We start from the raw sequence: 24,437 nt of genomic DNA, 5'->3' as shown, positions 1-24,437 counted from the left end.
AAAATATTGTATTACTGGGATGAGATCAAAAATTGAAATGAAAACTGCAACACTATTTATGTAGAATGATTACATTTTAAAGAGCATCTGGACTTCAGTGCAGCTTGCAGATTGATAAACTGTGCAATTAACCAATATCCACTTTACTAGAATAGCAAGTCAAGCGATCAGATGAGACTAGGTCAGAAATATGCAATGGTTTCCTATTTATGGGGTTTAAATATATTTCAGAAATTGAACCAGAGCCTTTCCATTACTTGAAATAAAACATACTCTTTATTTCTTTATTTATTTTTTGTTTTTTTTTAAACATTTGGGTTGTGTTTCTCTGATTCTTTCCATTTCCAGTACCTAGCAAAAGAAAATTTTCTGTGACATTTTTAAATTCATTTCTTCCCAATACTCTGATTTAATTAAGATCAACTAATAATGCATACAATGTTAAACCTGAATTATGCCAATGTAAAGGGTTATTACAATACTGGTTGTTGCATTTAGTCCTGCATTGCTTCACAACACATAGACACTTGTTCACAAAATCTTACTACCACAAAACTGCATTATGATCAACATATAAGTAATATACTAATATTGTTTACAACTAATTTCAGCTTTTTTTTTCTTTTGTGGACCATGTTTCTTTAGAGTTTTTCCCATCTTGTTTTGCTGTTGTTGTTGTTGTTTTTTTAATGAGCTCCTATCAAGTGTTGTTTGTTATGCCAAAACATTCTTGTCTTCAGGAGGGATCCAGAGCAATGATAAACACAGATGGGAAAGAGGAAATTGCAGAAGGATAACCTTAAGTTGTAATGATGAAGAAGAATCTGCTGTTCAGTTCATAGGGAAAGTACCTAAGAGAAAATGACCTGTGGATTGTGTTTTGAAGGATAAGTCAGAGATTCACAGAACAACATAGGAGATGGGAACTGGGGAGTTGTGAGTTTACCCAGAGGAAAATCCATACATGTTTCCAGGTATAGGTGGAGCATCCCTAGTCCAAAACAGTGAGATATGTCAAATGTGTAGTTACCACTATAAAATGAATTCCAAAAGCTAAATTTGTTGAGGATTTTTCTTGAGGCAAAGCTCCAAGTTCTTTATATATATATATTCTTTCTTATTAACCCTGAGAAGCAAGTACATTTATTTTTATAGTGTATCATGTGTGCAGAATAAAAATTGCTCACTTTGGTAAGCATACAGTCATATGATCATGAAGCTATATCTAGACAGGAAGAAGTTTAACATGGAGCTAATTGTAATGTTTATTGTCTTGTCCACAAGTGATACAAATTCTGCAGAGTTTTCAGTGGAAAAGTTGAAATAGATCAGTCTGGTTATTCTGAGAGAATGGAACCAGGTCACTCACAATGCAAGTAGAGACACATCTGGAAGATATACTGCAAACACATGTGATTCTGGGACCAAGAATTACAAAAAAAAACGTGAGAGGTTAGAGAAGATTCATCTTGACTTCTGTTGGTGGCTAAGAATGATCTGCTTCCTCCACACAGCCAATAACTTAGGTGAAAATGTTTAGCATAAGCAATAATCTTAGAAAGAAAACTAAAACACCAAAGAACAAAACAGAAAGTTTCTGTGGATACAAGGTGATAACATTTTCACAAATAGCATTCCTAAATAACAAGATCATGGCATTTGCAGGGAAATGGATGGCATTAGAGCAGATTATGCTAAGTGAAGTTAGCCAAACCCAGAAAAGCAAATGCCAAATGTCTTCTCTGATATTAGAGAGGTGACACAAAATGGAGTAGGGAGGAAGAGCATGAGAAGAAATCTAGATAGGAAAGAGAGGTGGGAGGGAAAGGGAGGGAGAAGGGGAATTGCACGGAAGATGGAAAGAGACCCTCATCGTTATACAGATTACATGTATGATGATGTGAGGGGAAAAAAAGAGAGAAGTGTGTCACATTAGATTGGGTGGAGAGAAGTGAGGGGAGGGGAGGGGAGGGGGGATAGGAAGGACAGCAGAATAGAATAGACACTACTGATTGCTGTATGTATGTGACTGTATGTGACTGTAGGACCAATGTGATTCAGCAACCTGTACACTAAGAAAAAGGAGTAATTATACCCCATTTGATTCAAATGTATGATATGTCAAGATCACTGTACTGTCATATGTAACTAAGTAAAACAAATAATAATTTTTAAAAATGGCATTCCTCTCTTCAATCCCGCACTGTATACTGAAACAAAAACCACCACTTCACAATTCCACTGTCAGCAGCCACCATGCCTGGGTGTTCAGACACAAGTTGAGCATCCTGCTCCCCAGCAGGGGTTTGGATCTTTGATGTCTCCCAATAGCCACACATTGAAGACTGGTCCTCAGCCTGTGGCACTCCTAGGAAGTAATAGAAACCTTAGCAGATGAGTCTAAGGTTATGTTATTTGAGACACAACCTTGAAGGGGATATTGGGAACCCAGCCTCTTTCTCTTTGCTCTCTGGTCACCATGAGGTGAGCATCTTTTCTCTTTCATGGGTTTCCTGCTGTGGTGTTCTGTCTCCCCACAAACCCAAAGCAATGGAGCCAGCTGCTATGTCTGAACTCAACCAAGAGCCAAAATAAAGTCTTTTCCTCCTTATGGTTCGTTTTGTTATTTTGTATTGCTGGGTGTTTGGACCCAGAGCCTCACACATGCTAGGCAGGTGCTTTACCACTGAGCTGTATTAGTGTTTAGTCCTAAACTAGTAGGACTGGGGATATAGACTCAAGTCTTTTGTCCCAACAACAGAAAGCTGACAACACACATCCCTAACTGGAAATCTGAACGGATCCTAAATCCCACACTGAGAATTTCACACTTGACTTCATGTAATAAATCACAGTCAAAATAAAAGTGCCCTAAAAATATCATATGAATTTACCTTCAGTCTATGTCTGGGATATGAAACATAAGTAAATGCTTTGCATAGACTTGGGTTCCATACCCAGAATATCTCATTATATATATGCAAATTTTCCAAAATTTAAAATCTAATCTACTTTGGGTTCCAAGCATTTCAGACAAGGAAGAGTCAATCTGCGTGTTTCTATCATTAGGTCCCATGTGTCTCTATTCTGAACAGAACTGAGAGGAAATGACGGAAGCCTAAATTTTCAACCACAGAAGAAGTTGTTTCTAAATGTACCATTTAGAGTTCTTCACATTTAATGCTTCATGATAGATTTGTATTTTGATTAATTGATAGAAGAAATAAAATATGTGAAGAAAATTCATAAATCAAAACATACTTTCTTACAAGCAGCTGTGAAGTCTGCCATCAGTGCAAATCTGGAGGAATCTGTCCCAACAAAGAAGGCAGGAGGAGAAGTATTTGGGCAGCAGAAAAGACTGGAAGACAGGGTAAACCTGATCCTGTTGCTGGGAGTAATCCTATAATGAAAGGTCAAAATAGCTGTCATTAAGTGTTAAAATGGATGAAATGTAAGATGTTGATACACATGCTCATATATGCCATCACAAAAATTGTACAATTTACATTCTCAAAACTATGGTGAGAATTCCTGTTTAATTATACCTGCTATAATTATCCCTGACAACTTTCCTTGCTTTGAAGTCTGTTCCAAAATTAAAGTAGCTGATTTTTTCTATTATTGTTAGCATAATGTATCTTCCTTTATCCATTTATTTTTTATCTATATGTGCCTTTATGTTTAATGTGTGTTTGCTCAAAAAAAACATTTAACTGAGTCTTCTTTTTTGATCCTCTGTAACATCTTTTAATTGGCACAGTTGCACCATGCACATCTGTAACTGCAGCTACTTGGGAGATTGCGGCAGGAGGATCTTAAATTTGAAGTCAGCCTGGACAAATAACATTCACAGTGATTATGGATACAGCTGGAGTTATACTTGTCATGTTTATTACTCTTTTCTCTTCTTGTTTTTATTTTTCATTGTTTTTCTGCCTTTTGTGATTTTAATTTAGCATTTCATATGATTTCACTTTCTTTATTTTCTTAGTATAATTGTACTTCTTTTTTTTTTAACTAGTTTCTATAAAGTCTGTAGTAAGTATACATTTACAACTACTTCAGGCCTACTTTCGAATAAAACCATTGTACTTGCTATAGTTAGAAAATCCCCTCCAAAATTCATGTTTAAATTTAATTGCCAGTGTAACATATTAGAAGTAGAAATTTTAAGAGGTTACGGTACCACCATGGACTCAAGAAGTTATAGCAGAAGTGAAAGAGTTAGCAGAGTAGTTTAGACACTCTTTTCTCTCTCCTTTATTCTCTTGACATGTGATACATTCCACAATGTTACGACACAGAAGGAAGAACATCATCAGATGAGACCATTTAAACTTCCCAACCTAATTAATCATGAACTAAGTAAACTTTTTTTTTGCTTATAATTGTACTAGTTTGTGGTATTGTGTGATAGTAGCAGAAAATGAACCAAGACACCACTTCACAGATAGTTCAAGTACCCTGTAACAACAAATTAATATTAATCCCTACCTCCCATCCCTTGTATCATTGTTGCCAATCATTTCACTTATACATAAGCTTGTATATTTACACATAAATAAATAAATTTTCACATATGTATGGGCACACATAATCTAATATATTTTGGCTATTATCTTCAATGAGCTATTATATCATCTAGCTATAAGAGAAATAAAAAGGTTTACCTTAATTTAATATAATTTAATATTTTTTATGTAAAGCTGAGTTTCTCTAAAAAAAAAATCTTTTCTAAAACCTTTCTTGCTAGGCACGTATATTGTCAGAAATTCACTCATCTTTTCATTTTCACATCTTTATTTCAGGTGGGTATAATGGTGCACATCTGTAACTGCAGATACTTGGGAGATTGATGCAGGAGGATCATAAATTCGAAGTCAGCCTGGACAAATAAGCAATATCTTGTCTCAAAAACTAGAAAATCAAAACAAAACAAAACTGCTAGGACTATATTCAGCAGGAGAATGCTCCTGGGTTCAATCTCCAGCGTAAGGGGAAAAAAAAATCTACTTCTTCACTTTTGAAGAATAATCTCCCAGGGCACAGATTTGTAGGTCATTGGTTTTTATTTATTTTTCTCTTACTGCTTCAAATATTCACGCCACTGAATTCTTGTTAATGTGGTTTCCGAGGAGAAGTCAGATGCAATTCTTATCTTTGCTCCTATTTAGGTCAGGTGTTTCTCTTCTGGCTTCTTTCAGATTTTTTTTAAATTTTTTTTATATCTTCAGTTTTTTGTAGTTTGGAATGATCTGCATAGGTGTACTTTTTTTTTGCCGTTTGAACTCCCAGCACCCTGTCATCATTACTTCAATTTAATTTCATACTTTGTAATGTGTACAGCAGTGTCCACTTTTACACCTTACAGGGCTTCCTGAATATTTACAGATACCAAAATATACAATTGTCAAGTGAAAAGTGACAACAAGCTACGTATTATTACCCAGATGATATTGGTGTTAGGTCATTAGACCTGACCGATTCTCCAAAAGAATGTCAAGCAGATACTTGTTATTAGTTCAAGCTTTGTTTTGGGGGAAATGCATACATTTTCTTTGATAATGTCAATGATTTGGTCTATTCTTTTCATGTAAGTTCTTTGTGTGTACCTAGTTTTCTCCTAAAATTATGCACACTGTAACTTTTCTGTTATTTTATAAATCAGTGTGTTGCCTGTTCTTAATACTAAAAAGATAATGATGTGTTATATGTACATAATCATTAGGGCCTTCAAAAACTTTTTCTCATACTGGATGAAGGATCAAATCAACATGGCAATCCCGCTGTATAAACTGTTTAGATAATTCACCAACCTGGAACACACTCTTGAATTTTTTTGTTGCATGTGTATTTCGAATGACCTTAGGACTGATGTTTCCTTCCTGTTCTTGGCATACTCACTAAGGTATCCAGGGTTATTTGCATAATCAACTCCCCTGCCTGTTTTTCACTCTTGCTGTGATAGAGATTGGTGCATCATAGCAGTTTATAAACAAATATATATTTAATAGAACAATAGTTTATGCATATATATTAGTATTTCCTGTTTTTATATTGTATAATATAGTACACTCTATGTTTATTTTTCACTTTCAGATTTCATTATGCAGTCGTGGCATTTAGAATTTATGTCCATCAATTATGATTTTTTTTCATATCAATGTTAATTTAAGAAGCTTCAGAGTTCAGTTAATCTGAGCCCCTTTTACATGGTTCCTTTGTCTTTTTTACATTACTTAATTCCCTCACGTACTCTTGAAATAATCCCTGCAATCTAGCAATCACAGTATATTTTAAGTCTATGTTGAATTTTTCCTGTCCCCAAATATGAAATTAATCTCCTTCAAAGGAGTAAAGCTGTTTTTCCAATAGAGAACACACCGGAAAACAAAATCATAGGAAAACTATGAGCACTGGTGAAGAAATTTGCTTTTTGTTGTTGTTGTTATTGAACTTTTTTGACTAAGCGCATGGAGGTATTGCATTTTGTTTATTTGCTTTCATTTATATTTCCAATTAAACATTGTTGGTGTTTTAATTTTTTCTGAGATAAAGCTTTATTAATCACTGATTTTCTATGACTTTGAAAAGCTAGAATGAGCAGGCAGGATCTGTACTGATTCTGGGACTGAGGTTCTTTGTCTTGGCTTGGTACTGCTTACTGGGTTAATACAGTCTGAAGCCAAGAGTCACTAATTATAATTAGGAAAAAGATAAACATCCACTTACTGAATTTTGCCTCTGTGAAAGATACATTAAGATACATTAAGCTAATATAAGTGAATTAGTGTGACATGAGCCCAATAGTAATGAGAACATGGATAAGGTACAGTATCATATGTAGATCATATACATTTTTACTCTTAGCATACTCAGCCTCTAAAAGTTCTTAATCCTACAATCCAGGTTTCCTAAAATACCATGATTCACTTTCCCTTACTCAAATGGCAAATTCCACCTTGCTAAGGTGGAATAGATATTCTTAAAAAGGGCTCCCGTAGATGTTAATATGAATTCAGGGAACAGTGTCTTATGCTTAAATAATTGGGCAATGCTGGATTGAAAGATATTAAATGATTTTTTATTACAGAATTTCTCTGAGCCTTTTATATCCTTAGGTAGATAGTGACTCACCTGCTTGAACATTTTGAACCTCTTTAAGAAACACCAAAAATTTCATATATTTAGCACATTATTTGCATAATACTGACCTAGAGGAATAATTGAGATTATAGCCAGTATTTAAAGTCTGAAGTAGAAATGAAATATATAACCAATTGTACACTACTTAAAGCAATGTGGCATTTCTTGTTAGCAGAGAGATAAATTGGTGGATCTCAGATTTGATACTTATTCAAACCATATGTGTTATTCAAACAAATAAACATGAAACACTGTGCCTGGTCCTCATGATCAAGACGGACATGATGCTTTCTGTAGGGTAAAACTCATTGATTCTAATTTTAAACTGGTTTTAGAACCATTACAATATTGAAAAGTTCAACACAAATAGACAAGACCACAAAGATTTATAAATGAATCTTGAATAAGTGTCAAAATAATATCTATAATTCTGTGTAGTTTCTGTTTGAGAATCTTGCGTTGGTTAAGCACTTTTGTGCCTGTTATGTAGAGTTCTTTTGTAGCAAATAAAGCAATGGAAAAATGATTCTTATTAACATCAATAAAATAGGGGCAAGGTTGGCCTAAGGAATGATATAAAAGCAATATAAAGCAAAAATAGAAAAGAAAGGACATGTTTTACTCAGCTTTTCATAACTGTGACCAAAAGCCCTGACAAGAACAATTAAAAGAGGAAAAGTTGTTTTTTTTTTTTTTTTTGGAGGGGGGGATGGCTCATGGTTACAGGTGTCAGTCATAGATGGCTGACTTGTAGCTCTTTGAAGCAAAACTTCAGAGCAGAAGGGTATGACAACCTGGAAGCAGAGGAGCTCTGCTTACCAGGGACAAAATATAACCCCAAAAGTCATGCCCCCATTTACCTACCACTTCTAGCCACACCTCATTTGCCATTAATATCTTTCAACCCAGCATTGCCCAATTATTTAAGCATAAGACACTGTTCCCTGAATTCATATTAACTTTGTCATCTTGCTCTAGAGTCAATTTTCAAGAGGGATTTGCAAAATGGACTACTTGGTCCTTACCTGGAAGAAATGATACTCAAAATAGCACAATAAGAAAACAGATTTTTCTTGCCACTTAAAAGAAAAAAAGGATGATAATCAGTTAAAAAATAGGTATACAGTAAAAATTACATTTTCTTGTCTACCACTCCAAATTTCTATGTACAATATGAAGTAGTATTGCTGTAAAAAAGTTCCAATCTGCAAAAATTCAAACTTACATATTACCCAATGATAATTATATTTGTTAGCAAAGATTTTCTCTCATGATTTCTTTATTGAACAAATCTTCCTAATTTCATTGAAAATATTCTAAATATTCTATTAAAAAGATGACTTCACAAATGTGTTTCAGTTGTCCATTGTCTCTGTAGAAAAGAATACATATCTTCAGAAAAGAGTACATATCTTCAGCACCTCTTTTATCTTCAATAATATTATATTATGTTACGTGGTTAAACACAATTCAATGAAAGTATGTTTCCAGTGATATACTGGTCATCTAGAAGACTTGCTAATAATTGAGGAATTTAGCTAGCCAAGGAGATGTCTAGAGCTCTCCTCTCCCCATTGCTTTTAACTAGTAACAGATATGCTTTATGGAAATAAATTATTTCAAATTTGTATGCCTTGTCTAGTGTAAATTTCCTTCAAAAAAACTCTTTTAGTACTGCTGAGTTTACTTTTTCTATTTTTAAATTTCTAGCTTAGAAGACACCTTGAAATATTTGGAATGTATTGTGTACAAAAGCTGTCTCTAGGAACATATGCACTCCCATAGCAGTTCTGTAGTTATCTATGTACAGACACTATGGTTTCTTTTAGAAGATGACTGTAGCAGGTATGTTTATACTGTATATCTTGTATGAAATATATTAGAAGGCTCATGCTGGTATTTATTAAAAAAGAAGCAGCTTATATTTATTTTCCAGAAAGACAAAGAGCTTGCCTTAATCTTCCAAGAAGACATAGATTTCAGATCAGATGAAAAGCTTTTTAGTAAATCAGGCTGAAATGGCTCTTTCTAACAGTACAGTGTTCCATGGTAGATAAATGTGTCATTTAGTCAAAAAGAGTTATTATTTGAAAATGGCTTCTCCCAGAAGTTTCATTTCTTTAGCCTGGGTAGATCAATTAAAGAAAAGAAACAGTGTGAAGAGTATAGTTCTAGGCAAGAAAATTCTCAAAGGGCTTCCCCAAACATCTAATTTGACCCTATCCATTGATCTTTAAAGTAAGTAGAAGGATAATGATATTTAATAAATGAGAAGTTAAGGCTGAAGAAGACCCTCAATTTCATACTAGTTTAGAATAACCTACCTACTAAGGACGATTAGAGGTACTTTATTAAATGTAAAAGCCTATAAGATTGTGAAGCATTCCCAAACAAGATCCAGGATAAAAACAGAAATTCAGGAGGTAAGCCCGAGAAGCCCCTTTCCTGGGAGATTATTAATCAAGCAGAGGAAGGTCAACGCCTGAGAAGTACATCCAAGCACCTGACAACTTGGTAGGGCTCGGATGTCAACATGTATACTGAATTCCTGAATCTATGACCCAGAATTAAGGCTTAACTGGAAATAGTCCAGCCTTTTCAATGGCTTAGAAGTGATTCACATTAGTTCAAAACCTAAAATTGTATTAGTTTATTTTAGATTGCCAGTTTTCCCAGATAACTTGCCAGAGAAAAAGTAAATCTCTTTTCTGCAGAGAATTGCTTCAAGTCATTTTTAGAATGCCCGATACTCAATGCAAAATAACAAGGCACCAAAAAAAAGGAAAGAAAACTAGCAGAAGCAAAATGAACAACAACAACAAAAAAAAGTTCCAGAAAAGTACTATTAAAATAATGTGATCAACATACTGAACAAAATATATGTAAAAGCTGTATCCAAATACCAAGGAATACTTTTTTAAAGTACCAAGAACACATAGGACATTTATAAAAATGATTATGCAGCCTTGATAATTAACTTAGAAGCCTCTCAAAATTAACCTATAGACACAGCTATGAGTTGTTACACAAAATGCACCGTTTTAGATGAACCCCATACCCCCTACTCAAATTTATACGTTGAAGCCCTAGCCACCAGCTCTTAGAATGTGACTCTATTTGGAGTTGATTCAACTAAAATGAGATCATTAGAATGGGCCCTGATCCAATATGACTGGTGTCCTTATAAAAAGAGGAAACTTGGACCCAAAAGACAACAGGGAGGTGCTTGCACAGAGAAAAGATCATTTGAGGACACAGGAGGAAGGTGATCATTTACAAGTTAAGGACAGGGGCTGGGGATGTGGCTCAAGTGGTAGCGCGCTCCCCTGGCATGCATGCGGCCCGGGTTCGATCCTCAGCACCACATACAAACAAAGATGTTGTATCCTCCAAAAACTGAAAAATAAATATTAAAAAAATTCTCTCTCTCTCTCTCCCTCTCTAAAAAAAATAAATAAATAAAAGTTAAGGACAGAGGTCTGAAGAGAAACCAACCCCATCAACACTTTAATAGTGGAACTCTAGCTTCTGTTATAAGAAAATAAACATCTGCTGTTTAACTCAGTCAATACACGATATTTTGTTTTGACAGCCCTAATATAATATAATATAATACCACATATACAAGTGCCAAGACAAAACAGTCATGGGAAAAGGAACATGGAGTAAAGTCAAGAGGAAAACCAAGAGTGGGTTTCCAATAATTCACTTTAATGTCTACCCTTGCCACCTGGCCAAGACACATTTACAGAAAAATAAATCAGGGCTTTGAGACAACCTGATAAGACAATATTGAATTGTTGATCTCAGTTATGACCTTTAGATTTCATGGACTTTTTCAGATAAAGCCAATCCCTGTAACCATAAAGTCTATGCTAAAAAAACAAACAAACAAACAACAACAACAACAACAAACCTAGGTGGCTTTTTTTTTAAGTTATCATATTACTTTTTTTGTTTTATTTTGTCTAATTTGCCAGTCCCAAGGCAAAAATTCAGACATAGCATCCCTCTGGCCAGTAAATTGAAGCTGAACTGAACGCAGTTGTTGGACTTCCACCTGAGGGATGGCAGTAAAATCAACAAGACTCCTGATGTGGTTTCCCACACCCTAGCAAGCCCATTTACTAATTTAGTGAAGTCCTTGCTGTCCAAGGGAACACCTGAGCCAAACAGTTTCAAGCCATTTTGCTCCTGGCTGACACCAGTTCATCCTCACAAAAGTGAAGGTATCTGCAAAATTCTGTGTGGAAAGTTCAATGCCAGCCCTGTTCTGTCAATATGAGAGATCAGCACTCAGATTAAATTCAGAATGCTCACAGAAACTTGGAAAGTCAACACAAAGAAACTCTTTTTTTTCTCTTAAAAAGTAGGGAAAAGTTTCCAGTAACAGTTTGGGAAAACAAGTATCACCACTTTTCCACTTCCCTTTACCTACCTAAGTGTCTGGATGTTGCTTTTCCTCTTGTCATAAAGTAACAATGTCCTTTTAAGCAATCATAACTTCTACTTTTTCAGTGATCTCTTGCTGTTACATAGATTTTTTCATTTGGGAAGTTTTGTGCAAGAGGCACACATAACTTCTCAGAAGAAAATTTTTTTTAATATATTTTAATCAGAAAGAAAAATTATGTTTAGGAATTGATCAGGATCAAACCAAACATTTTAAAATTTAGTTTACAAAATATTTTTACTTTAATGCTGATCATTTACCTAGTGACCATCTACAATAGTCACATCTTTCAAAGGGAGCTGTGTTTAATAATAAAATTACTTTACTGAGGTGAATGTACCAAAAGAAGTGATGAAAGTAGACTCTCTTAATGAACCATATTTTATGGGCATTTGAATGTGACAGAAAAAGTCCAATCAGTGTCAAGGATACTTTCCTAGTTTATGGTTCATACAAAGAGGCATCCGAAGTGTATAACGGTCTCGGAATCTAAATTTTGTTCATTGTTGCAAATTACAACTAATCCCTAAAGTGAATCACAAGTCAACAACAGTGAAGCATCTCTCAGGGTGGCCAAGATTTTCTGAGATATGCCTTCCCTCATCTTGCAAAATTTAGCAGAGATCACAAATTAGGAATGCAAGCAATATAATATATATGGAGTTAACCAGGAACTCAATTTCAGGTAGTTCTCTCTAATAATGAACCATTTTTTGTGGGCATTTGAATGTGACAGAAAAGGTCCAATCAATATCAATATCCTAGTTTATGGTTCATACAAAGGGGCATCCGAAGTGTCTAACGGTCTTGGAATCTAAATTTTAAGATTTAGATTAAGTCCCTGGCAGCTTTCAGTTCAGCATATCCCATGCTGAGGCAGAAATAGCCCATAATCAAATACTAGGTTTCATCTTAGAGCTATTTGTAAGAAATTAGAATCTCTGAATGTAGATAGTTAAAAACAGCCAGAAGATTTAGTGCAACAGCAGTTAAGTTGGTAAGATAGAGAGCAGACAGCTTTGTTCCAAATGTAAGAGACAAGTAAGGCTTTCCTGGGACTTTTGGTCATGTTAGAGTTCAACTTGACCCTCTCAAAAATATGCTCATTAAGCTAAAAAGTCATCACTACCTAAGGGTCAGGTATCTGATTTCATAAGAGCTCATTAGAAACTAAAGACTGATTTTTCGGTGTGAAAAGTGTACCTCAATGGAGATATTGACACTTTTGATTTATGATTTCTTTCTTTTTTTTCTTTTTTCCATCCAGATACTTTAATAATATGCAATAAGTAGATACAAAGGCAATAAGCACAAAGACATAATTCATTTTAAATAAAAAACTTATAAATACCACCCAACCTATAAGTGATAAAAAGCAACAACTTAGGTCCTAACTAAAAACCTTCATCACAGCAAATGAAACAATCAAGAACATGAACACAGAGCCTGAAGAATGGAAGACATCTTGGCCATCAGCACCTCAGATAGAGTATTGATCTCCAGGATATATAAAGAACTCAAAAGACATAACACCAAAAAAAAAGTCTTCAATTTCTTTCTTTAGTATTCTGTAGTTTTTACTATAGAGGTCTTTCACCTCTTTTGTTGATTCCCAAGCATTTTTTTGTTGAGGCTACTGTGAATAACTAATTTTCCTAATTTCTCTTTGAGAGGATTCATCACTGATATATAGAAATTCATTTGATTTATGGGTATTGATTTTATAACTTGCTACTTGCATTGGGAATCAACTTAACAAAAGAGGTAAAAGACTTCTACAATGAAAACTATGTAACACTAAACAAAGATATTGAAGAAGACATTAGAAGATGGAAGGATCTCCTATGCTCTTGGATAGGTAAAATTAATATTGTCAAAATGGCCATACTACCCAAAACACTATACAGATTCAATGCAATTCCAATAAAAATCCCAGCATCATTCTTTAGAGAAATAGAAAATGCAATTATGAAATTCATTTTGAGAAATAAGAGACCCAAAATAGCCAAAGCAATCCTCAGCATGAAGAGTGGAGCAGGAGACATCATAATACCAGATTTCAAACTATGGTACAAAGCTACAGTAATAAAAATGGCAGGGTATTGTCACCAAAATAGACATGTAGACCAATGGTACAGAAGATACAGTGATAAACCCATGTAAATACATCATGTCATATTAGACAAAGGCACCAAAAGCCTACATTGGAGAAAAGATAGCCTCTTGAACAAATGGTGCTGGGAGAACTGGAAATCCATATGCAGAAAAATTAAACTAAACTCCTGTCTCTCACCATGCACAAAACTCAATTCAAAGTAGATCAAGGACCTAGGAATTAAACCAGAGACCCTATGCCTAGTAGAGGAAAAAGTAGGTTCAGATCTTCATTATGTCAGATTAGACCCCAACTTCCTTAACAAGACTCCTAAAGCACAAGAAATAAAATCAAAAATTAATAAATGGGATGGATTTAAATTAAAAAGCTTCTTCTCAACAAAACACACAATCAATGAGGTGAAGAGAGAGCCTACATTTTGGGAGCAAACTTTTGCCACATAAACATCAGGATATATAAAGAACACCAAAAAAAATTAATAAAATAAACAACCCAAGTAAGGAGCTGAACAGAAGAAGATAATCTCAGAAGAAGATAAACAATTGATCAATAAATATATGAAGAAATGTTCAACATCTTTCATAGAGATATGCAAATCAAAACTACTCCAAGATTTTATTTCATGCCAGTCAGAATGGCAGTTATCAAGAATACAAACAACAGTAAGTGTTGACAAGGATGTGGGGGAAAAGGCACACTCATACATTGCTGGTGGGACTACAAATTGGTACAATCAATCTGAAAAGCATTATGGAGATTCCTTAAAAAACTTGGAATGGAACCACCATTTGATGCAGCTATTCCACTCCTCAGTCTATACCCAAAGGACTTAAAGTCAACATACTATAGTAATGCAGCCTCTTCAATGTTTATACCAGCACAATTCACAATTGCTAAACTGTGGTACCAACCTAGATATTCTTCAATACATGAATGGATAAAGAAATTGTGATATATATACATAATGGAATATTACTCATCCTAAAAGAGAATAAAATTATGGCATTTGCAAGTAAATGGATGGAGTGGAGAATATCATGCTAAGAAAAGTAAGGAAAAAGTAGGTTCAAATCTTTCCAATTCCCCAAATCAAAAGGCTGAATGTTCTCCTGATAAGTAGATGCTGATCCATAACGGGGGTCAGGTGTGGAGGGTGCGGGGGTCTGTGTTCATATATGAATACAAAACCAGGAAACTCCACATCATGTACAACCACAAGAATGGGATTCTAATTAGAATAAGTTATACTCCATGTGGTATAATATGTCAAAATACATTCTACTGTCATGTATGTGTAAAAAGAACAAATAAAAAAAAGAACTTGGGTCCTTCTAACAATTTTCTTGGCAGCTTTTACCAATTGTGATAACTATTGGATAATTTATTAAATTTTACTATTTATGACAACTTTTTCTATATATATATATATCTAGACACAATAACCACAAATTATAAACTAATTTATAATTTCCCTTTTTAAGACTATTAAAAATTAGTTCAAATTCCTTTAGTTAATTCCATACTTATGGGGTTAACATTATAGTTACCAATAAGATCTAGCTGGAATAAAAGGATCAGGAGGTCCTGCAGCCAAGTTTTTGAAACACAGTGCTGGCAATTGATTTAATCTCTTTCCTTCTACTTGGAGGAAAGAAAATAGAGAAGTGTAACATTTGCGGATGTGCTAAAGTTGACATGGGAATATTTGGACTGTTTCTCTTTCCATCAGGAGCAGAGACAAAACAAGCAAAAACATCACAGAGGCTGCATTCTTTCATCTTCACTTTAGCCAGCATGACCAAAAGCGGCTGAAGAATCCAGCAGGCGAACTGTCTTGGAACGGAAAGGATCCTTTTAAAATTCCATAGGTAACTTTTACTTCTCCTAGTAGACAGCAGTATAGCTGCTGTTTCATACTATAAAGGATTCCAAAGCCACTCTGCAAGTAAACAGGTATCAATCCCTGTCCTTTGAGCTTTCTTTTTCTGAAACATTACTTTCACCATATTTCAGGGAGTCAGTCACACAAATCTCACTTCTGACACCAACTGTATCAGGGTTCCTAGGAGTACAACCAGACTCTATGATTTAGTAGGAGGTGTCACAGAAGTTTTGCACAAGGCTATGATTTATTATGGCAAAGGACAACAAATTAAAAAGGGGGGAAAGGTGGATGGGGTAAAGTCCAGAGGAAATCAGGCTCAAACTTTCCCAAATAATTTCCCCAAAGAGTCTCACAAGACATAATTACTTCAGCGATAAAGTAGGACATGTGTGAAATGATGTCTCTCTGGGAAGTTCATTAGAGACTCGATGCCCAGGGTTTTTACTGGAGGTTGGTTAAGTAGGCATCCTCTGCCTTGTATATAATGAAATTCCAGAAACTGAGAAGGAAAGCAGTTGCTTAGCATAAACGGACATAATGATTACAAGCACAGTGAGTCATTCATCAGTTTTGTGAATGGTAATGACCCTCCTAATACATAACTTTCCTGATGTCAGGCCAAGGTCAACTTCAAGCAGACCTTCCTGTAACAGTTTTAGGTCTACTAGGTCAACATAAATCCACTGAATAGTCTTAAAAGATGTCAGAGATTAAATTCATGCAATTAATTATATTTTCACAATTCAATTCATGTATAAATAATAAAATGCTGCAAGTTAATATTCATATGTGTGACTGATAAGATATATTCATTTATAAATTTCATGGGTCAAAGTTAAAATCACAATAGTAATAAAGTATTTTGACTAAATGTGTAATCCTCATTAAGAATTAAGGAAATGGAATTTTAAGTCATAATACTGTATCACTGCCACCTTAAAAGTATGTCAAAGCAAAAAAATCATATTTGGTGATCATGTAGAACGAATAGAGTTTTTATCACCTTCTCTTGGGAATGTAAGTTGACACAACCAAACTCATAGTAAATAAAATCTGTAGAATGACAAATATACATTTTTATATTTTATCAAAATGATATACATTGTAAATAAAATTTGCAATTACATACACATACACATACACATATGGATATTACAATACAATATATAGTGAATAAAATTGAGATAAAGGAAGAAAGTAGAAAATACTTTCTGAATCCATTAATAGAAAAATAATAATAAAATAAGAAACCTAAGACTTTATATTTAATGATATGTGCTTAAGTATGAAAGTATTTCAAAGTCAAAAGGTAATAACTGAAATTCATGAAATTTTGAAAAGGCAAAGTAGTGATTCAGACAGATGGTACGGAAGACACAGTCAGGGTTCTCTTTACTGAGCTACATGTAAATTAAGTAAATTATTTTCAACGTTTTATTCAGCTGCTTGTTAGTTCTTTTCAATAATTTGATAACTAGTATATTTTAGTTTTCTATGTTTTTATAGAAGTGTATGATATTTTACATTAGGAAAAGTTAAAGGGAAAAAGAGGAAATATTTTTCAGAGATAATAACAATATCATTCAAGAAGATATGTCTGCTTATATTCTAGGGGTAATCCCTCTTGAGTGTCTAAACCAGGATCTTTATAGTACACTATACAGCAAAGCTTATCACATTCTATCTCTTCAAAATGTGACCACGAACTCTCATATAGTCACTAAAGATAATCATACTGGTTCCATATTGAAATAATTAGTCAGTCATTGTCTATAATCTAGCCTTATTCCTACCTTTATGTCATTAAATAATTTTTAATCTTAGAATCCATGATCTCTTACCTGCATTCTCAGGGCATCTTAGGTCTGAAGAATTTCTTAATTTATTGGCACATTCATTCATGAAGTCAATACTTTTAAGCATATGGGCATTTTAAGGACTTTCAAATCAATATGAAAGAGATTTCAAATTCCTTGACAAATACTTTCACTTTTGAAAATATAAACATATGTACACACAAACTAATATGCACATATATACAGATATACCTATGCCTATCTACATGTATACATACACTTATGTAAATACATATATTTACATATATATGTAATATGTTTATTACAATTATATGTATATATTTATACATATATTTACATATAAATTTCTAAGAAAAATTGAAAATAAAAATAAGGACAACCTTTCTTACATAAGAAATAAAATGTGAAATGCACAGCAGTCAGGGTGTGTTCAAGTGATAGAAATAGAACTGGCCTCCAGGATTAGAAATGAATATGAGTTTGATGTACATTTCTTGTGGAATTTCAGAGGAACGATTTCTTTATTCTGGGGAGCAGAGCATGGATTTGAGATTATATATATATATATATATATATATATATATATATATATATATATAAAATGTATTGCTATCAGGGCTGCAGATATAATGAGGTTATAACCAGAATAATAGAAGGAAGTAAAAAAAAAAAAAAAACATGTACTCTGCCCTGGAAAAGTTATCCAACAACTCAGGATTTTATTTGTGATTTTCCTTTAAGATAAAATCCTTAATTATCAATACTTAGCTTTGTTGTGAAAAGGATCCTTTTCACAATAAAGTCAGTTGAAGACTTCATAAAATCACTAGAAACAGAGGTGAACCTTTGGGAACAATAGGAAGGAATTATCTACAGAAAGGGAGAGTATCATTGCATATAGTGGAAAAAAATAATGAAGAAGGTGAAAGAAAACTATAAGAGGACAGGACACCATTTGGCAGAGACACAGTGAGCAACAGGTAAAATGAGATCAGAGGAGCAGACAAGGCCAGTAAGTCGAGCATAATTTTGGTAGTCATCGTCAAGCAGTTGAGTTTTATATATAAAAAAAAGGTAGGAAACTTGTGGAGGATATTAAGTTGTAGAGCATCACAATATGATTTGTTTTACATTTACTCTCCTGATCACTCTGAAGACAATAAGATGCGATGAAGAAATACAAAAGAGAAATGACAACAGTGAGATGATTCCTGCAATTAAGGCAAGAAATAATGATAACTTGAAATTGGTTCCTTAGAAATGGAAAGGTGGCATATTGAAGAGATTATTTTAAAAGTAAAAATAAAAAGGCACTGCATGTTGATTGATATTCTATAAAATGAAGAGCAGAAAAGAAACCAAGATGACTCCACTATCTTTTGGTGTGGAGGTTTAAGCTGGAAATTATTAGCACATCAGAGTTATAGATTTTTGCTGGAATGAGTGAGATTACCTCTGAAGAGTACATAGATATGGTAAATACAGTTGGCATTTATTGACTATTAACTGGATGCCAGGAGGAGTGCTTAGCACTTTGAATCATTTATTTACCCTTTGAATAAACTCTGAGAAGTAAGTAATGTTATTATAACCCACTTAGAGAAGCAAAACCATGCTTTTAAAAGGTTATATAACCCTCCCATTGACACATAGTTAGTAAATGGTGGGGGCTATTTTTAAATTCGTATAGTCTGAATCCAAAACCCACACATTTAATGACTATTATTACTGCCTTGGTGAAAAGAAGCAGATTTTGAACCAAACCCTAAAACGATCCATTTAAAATACCCATAGTGGAGGAACACTGTACAAAAGAGACTGGTAAAAAGACAAAAATTCTCCTTCTATTACAAGCTCTATGAAGTCTTAAATATTGCTGAAAAGATTAAGAATAAAAGAAACTGCAATTAAATTTGATATTGTAAAAAAAAATATGCCGATCTTTACAAGAACAGTTTTCCTACAGGGTTGGGATTATGATTAAAGTTGGAGGTCTATGTGGCATCACAGGAAAATAAATACAATATTAGATCCTATTTTATGTTTGTGACTTAATGATGGATATGAGAGAGAAGGGAGGGGAGTCCGGAGGAAGCAAGGAGGGAGGGAAAGAAGGAGTGAGAGACTTGAGAAATTAATGATGCCAGGGAGGAGGGAGAAGAGAAGAAATAAAGTTTGGAAATAGAAAACAATGTGCTCCCCTTTTCATGATGCAAATGGGCCAATGCAACAAATCCGTCACCAGGTGGTTGCCTGATTTTGCTGGGAAATAGTGTCGGGGCTCAGTGTTGGTCTTGGCTTTTGGCAAGTTAGGTGCATAGCAATGCAAGTTGCCAAATTACTCGCTTAATCACTTAACAAGAAACTCCCCATGAGGAAGTAATGAGGCACCAGTAGGGGTCATACACCTCCAGACCAAATGGCCATGTAACTTATTAATTTTAGGATTTATTTGATCCTTCAATTGTGTCACTACTTGTATTTAACAATGAAGTCCTTCTGCAGTCAACCAAATGTAGAGCTTGATTAGTTATTACACAATGCCCAGATAATGAAGGGAATTAGATGGCAGTGGTCAAAAATTCAGCCTGACTACTGTAAGCCAAGGACAATATTAGAGACTATGAGAAACTACAGTAAGCCAGAAACTTTTTCAGAAGATGGGTAACTAAATGCCAAGAATGGCATAGCTTTACTCCAGAATTCTAAAGGATTGCTGTCATTCATTTGCAAGTGTCTCTTGAAGTTCCATGTATCATCTCTATCTGCCACACCTCCTTATAGTACTATAGTACTGGCTGTCCTTAGCCACACAGACCAAGTCACACACAGCTTGCAAAACACCCTGGACCTGATAGTCTTTCCTTTTCTGAACCCTGCTCAAAATGGAAAGGCTTTGAGTTATTTGGTAGTTTGGAGTAGCACAATCTGATAAGTAGTATAGGTATAGTTCCACCAGACACTTTTCCTGATTCTTAGTTGTGGGGACACCAGATGCAGCAATTTACCTAGTACTTTGGGAAGAATAACTCAATGTGCTCCATACTGTAGGACAGACAGTTCCTGAATTTTTATAGGATTTACTTCCTACTTCCCTATGCCATATATATGTCATATTAGAATGTTTAATAGTGGCTATCTCTTGTTCACTAATTCCGTGTAGCATGATACCCTCTTTGCAATAGATCAAGATTGCATATTGTGTTATGAAGAGGTAATCAAGGCCAGATTGTTGATATTTCTATGAAATAAAGCAACAAAGTATTCTGTAGCCCTTTCCAGCTTGTAGAGAACTATTTATTTTATTTTTTTGTGGGGGAGGATATTGGGATTGAATTTAGGGGCATTTGACCACAAAGCCACATCCCCAGCCCTATTTTATATTTTATTTAGAGACAGGGTCTCACTGAGTTACTCAGTGCCTCGTTTTACTGAGACTAGCTTTGAACTCAGGATCCTCCTGACTCAGCCTCCTGAGCTGCTGGGATTACAGGAGTGTACCACTGGGCCTGGCTAGAAAACTGCTTTTGATTTTTTTTTTAAATAAGTAAAGAGAAAAAGTCATGTGGTAGACTCAGAGTTGTTTACTAGTGACCAAGTTACTCATAAATGTAGTGTCACAAACCATAATTTTATTATTCTAATAAAGTGCAAGAAGTTAATGTATAGTAAACTTAGCTTTTCTCCTCCTCATCTTGTCTATTGCTTTAGCTTAGAAGACCTGAATGAACAGCAGTGACTAAACTGGCTAGTCCAAAGAATCATAGGTAGCCTTTTTCAGCCACATACATTTTACCACATGGCAAGAACAGCTTGAAAATTAGGCTTAATTTTCTCCAAACCTTGAGGCAATTTGGATTTCCTCACAGCATGAGGGCCTCAGCATAGTTAGAATTCAACCTGTTGACTCAGACTTCTAAGAACAACTCAGGGGAAAAAAAAAATATGTTGGATGACTGGCTTCTTTTGATCCAATCTTGGAATGAACAAAGCCCTCATTTGCTAAAAGGAAGCCAAGGACTAAGGGTTTAGCTCAATGGTGGAGCAAGTGCCTAGCATACCTAAGGCCTTCAGTTTGATCCTCCTGGAAAAATAAAAATAAAATGAAAATCCCAAATGGTGCTATGCGTCTCATGCTATGTAACAAATCAATCTACATTTAATTGCTTAAAGCTAAGAAACATTTATTATCTTGGTTTCTGCAGGTTAAGTATCTGGGTGCAGCTTACCTGTGTGATTTCTCCTTAAGATTATTCACAAGTTTGCAGTCAAGGTATCAGCCAGAGTTGTCACCTCATCTGAAGCCTTGACTAAGGGAGGATGTGCTACCCAAATCACTCGAATACTTGATTGTAGGACTTGATGCCTAACTGCCATTGACCTGAAGATCTTAGTTCCTCCTTGATTGGAGAACAGAATGTCCCTGTGTTTCTTGGCATATGACCTCTTATAGGGCAACACCCGCTAGGACCCCTGGCTTCCATCAGAATGAACAAGTGAGGGAAAGCCAGCACTGGCAAGCAGGAGAAAGGCCAGATCTCAGAAGGGATATGCCAACCTCAGAAGGGATAAATCCCAACACTTTTGTCATAGTCTATTAATTAGAGGAGAGTCACCAGGCCATCATAAAACATAGAAGAGGAGATTACACAAAATGTTGGATTTCACACCAGGAAACAAGAAATTATCAGGGCCATTTTAGAGAATGCCTTCTATAATCTGCACTTTGACCTCTGAGAGTCCATATCCTGTCCCTCTTTAAAACATATTTAAGTCCATCAAAGTTTCTTCCACCCTCTCATTACATCACCACTCAAAATTTATCATGTCACCATTTAATTTGTTTCTAAGTTATGATGAGGCTCCTCAGATCATATTGCCATAAATTCAACTAATTAAGAACAGTTCCTCTCAGTATGTGGATTTGTGAGACTACAGAAGCCATCTGTCCTTCATACAGTCAACATATAGTAGGTAGATAGGTACAGGATTCATCTTGAAAATATTTCTGTTCAAATGAGGCGAAAATGATGACTAGCGAAAGAGACTGAATTTAGGGGCCCTCTAAAATGGAGAGCAACTTCCTCTTGCTGAGTGAAGGCTGAAGCTTGCAACCTCCAATCCTGAAGGGCACCAAGGAAACTGAGAACAGAGAATGTCCTTTCCCCAGGTCTGTCTAGCACTGGATAATTAAATGTGTCTGTGAACATTTCCTGCCCTTTGTCTTACCTTGTTAACTTTTAAAAGCCTCCCCCACACCAGAACCTCCTGAAGATGGAATTTTTTTGGAATGAAAATTTTCTTCTATTTTTCTTCAAAATGGGCTTTGAATGAAACCAATTTTTCTTCTAATTTGACCCTATTTCTGGACCAACAAGCAGTGTAGCATAGCCTCCTCCCCAGACAAGCAATAGTGTCACTCTGTAACACTAGGGATGTAGCTCTGTAACCTTTTGGAGAATCATGCTATACCTCTGCAATGTATTGTCACTTAGTCAGCACTATAACTGGGTATTTAAAGGGCCATTCTGTTGTCTGGAGCCAGATGCATCAAGATAGTGATCAGTGTGTTCCCTGTACATAAGCCCATTGCTACACTTCTTTGGCAGATATAAATTATTTGATCATAACAAATGCTGTGTAGAATTGTAGTTCTTATTTTTTGGGGGGTGGGAGGGTGGATGGGTACTGGGGATTGAAATCAGGGGCACTCGACCCCTGAGCAATAGGGTCTCACTGAGTTGCTTAGTGCCTCCCTACATTGCTAAGACTGGCTTTGAACTCAAGATCCTCCTGCCTCTACCTCCTAGCAGCTGGCATTACAGGCATGTGCTAACATGCCCAGGGTATAGTTCTTATTTATATACCTGGTAATACCAAAATGGTGAATAAGACATTCTATAAGTTCACAAATAGAAGTTTGGACAAAAGAATTTCATGTGGAAAAGGCATATCTACATCTAGAGTGTTCACTTGGTTAAGGGCATTACTGTCTTTTCCATCACGAAAAATGTACAAGGTTATTAGTATGCCATCAGGTAACTGGCTATTTACCCTGGAAGTCTGCCATATTGTTTTCTCAGAGTAGGTTCCTGCTGTTAGAAGATTTTGACATTCAGTGGTGGACAAAGACAGGTCAGCTTTGCTAATGAACATCTGTGTTTCCGAGCTGATGTAGAACTTTCACTCCTGCTTCCATGCTATTTTGTTTGTGAGCCCATTGGGTGATGACAGGGGTGGTTGATATCTACAGAATGGATCATCCTATTCATTTGATTATTAAAATGCTTCTCTGCTAAGGTCACCTTTAATGGACATTAACATCATAAAAAAATTTCTTTGCCTTTTTTCACCCATTTAGAGTAATCTATCCATATATCTCTTCCTCAACATTCTTTGTCACCAATTTTCCAGTCATGTTCTTTTTTCTAAATCCCTGACTATCCAGTCAAATCATTGGCTATCACCCATGAAAAGTATAATCATGTCTTCTTCTTTCTTCTTCCAAGAAAAATGTACAAATAGGTGCATAGTCCAAAGTCCTGAGCACTGAAAGGAATTTCTTCTCCCATTGTCGTTCAGTAATGCCCTAAAATGGGGTTGTAGTGCTACAGCTGCCTACATTCAGGTGCTGCTTACCTATAAAGCAGAAACATCTGTAAACTAGGCTTTTAGGGATCATTCATGTACAAGACACTTTCATGTGATGATGGAGTATTGCTGTCCACACCCAACATTATGGGTTGATGGGTCAGACAACACCTAATTCATGTTATCAGAGTAGAGAAAGCCTAGAATGTTACAAACAGAGATTGTTATATGATTCAGGTAGGAGCTCAGAAGAACAGAATGCTCACAGAAATGTAGATAATAAAATCTATACTAATGAGGTTGCAGATTCAAATGCAGATTCTCTGGGAGTTGGACTGCAGTCTATATTTGTTACACTGCAGCAAAATATGTGGGTGTATTTTGCCCGTACCACAGACTTTATCAGAGGCTGAGCATAAAGGTGAT

Source organism: Urocitellus parryii, chromosome 1, assembly GCF_045843805.1.
Source record: "Urocitellus parryii isolate mUroPar1 chromosome 1, mUroPar1.hap1, whole genome shotgun sequence".
In the NCBI taxonomy this organism is placed as follows: Eukaryota; Metazoa; Chordata; class Mammalia; order Rodentia; family Sciuridae; genus Urocitellus; species Urocitellus parryii.
This window is presented reverse-complemented; position numbering follows the sequence as displayed.